Genomic DNA, 1,502 nt, shown 5'->3' on the forward strand with positions numbered 1-1,502 from the left:
GTCCCTCCCCCTCCTGTGCACTATGGGTGTAGGTAACTTTGCAACTTGCCATAGATAACAGGGGAATTTTCCATTTACTGGAACAACCCACCCTGCAGTTTTCTCAGTAAACCATCTGCTGCTCACTTCCTTATCTGATGATTCCCTCCTGCTGGCTATATAAGTTGTGACCTGGCTAATAAACGAGACTTGATCAGAATACTGTCTTGTCTCCATTTCTCATGTCTCTTGTCCATCCAATTCCCACTCCCCGCTCCAGGGTCTGCGTTGAATATCCTGCGGGTCAGGACAGCATACCCTCTCCCCCATGTAAACAATTCAGCAGATCTCAACCATTGTGGTCCCATTGGCAGATGGTGGTATAAAACCAAGGGTCTAATTCTTTTTTTAGAAGGTATAAAGTGTCACTCTGTGACCGTTAATTTTTGAGAGTTACAATTTAAAAAATTTAGTGTACACAGAACTTTAAAGACCTGTTCATGAGAGGCCAGTCCTATATCTATATTACCCCTCCTTTGTTAATTTATTTGAGATTTAAGAAGGCCATTAGTTAGCTCTTTCAACAATTGCCTGGCCAGTGGGGTTAAATGGGATTCCTGTGACATATTTGATGTTCCAGGTGTCACAGAATACTTGAAAGACTTTGCANATGGGATTCCTGTGACATATTTGATGTTCCAGGTGTCACAGAATACTTGAAAGACTTTGCAGGTGTATGCCAGTCCATTTTTTGCCTTAATTTGATTTGGAATCCCCATGGCAGCAAAGGCAGAAAGACAATGTTTTTTTTAACATGTCTAGCAGTTTCTCCTGTTTGGGCAGTGGCATGAATAAGGCCAGAATAAGTATCAACAGTAACATGTGAATATTTAAAAGTGACTTCCACTTGCCAAATTTCATTACCTGTTACTCCTTGAGGATTAACTCCTCCAGGGGAATTAGATTTAGAAAACCTCTGACAATCAGGAAAANAAGCAAAGTATGCAAGCCTTTTCAAGAAGATGCAGAGATTTTCTTCCTTTTAAGAAAACAGAATAGAATTCTACCATAGGATTTTGTGAAGAAATATTTAGAAGCCTGTTTAAGATAACCAGCTGGATGTGAGAAAATTTGAGACCATCTAGTTAAACAGGTAGATATTAGGTTAGTTTTTGTTTCTCAAATGAGTTACTGAGCGTAAGTGCTGAGCTATTGAAAGCTATCTGACTGTTGAAGTTTATTAATTTACCCCAGGTCGATTTGGAACTTGTTGTCATTATTTTTATCACTGGTGATCTGATGTGTACCATCCCCGGTGAGATGGATTGAGGTGTGATGGTGCGGCATTGAGATTTTGGGATCAGATTCAATTCCTTGTCTGGTTTGGGGTTCCACATAAGGTTTAACAGCCTTAGCAGGAATCCATAGAAGACCTGTGAGTGAGAGAACAGACGCATACTGTCCGGAGCCATAGAGCCCGGCTATTGCCTTGAGGCCTCAGAGCCTTGTTTGCTGTTATCTTC

General features: G+C 40.9%; 1 pseudogene; it reads right to left on the reverse strand.

Moving 5' to 3' along the window:
• LOC103581599 overlaps positions 1-1,326 on the reverse strand; it is a 15,390-nt pseudogene extending 14,064 nt beyond the window's left edge.
• Positions 1,327-1,502: the final 176 nt, after the last annotated feature.

Source organism: Galeopterus variegatus, unplaced genomic scaffold (genome assembly GCF_000696425.1).
Source record: "Galeopterus variegatus unplaced genomic scaffold, G_variegatus-3.0.2 Scaffold13439, whole genome shotgun sequence".
In the NCBI taxonomy this organism is placed as follows: domain Eukaryota; kingdom Metazoa; phylum Chordata; class Mammalia; order Dermoptera; family Cynocephalidae; genus Galeopterus; species Galeopterus variegatus.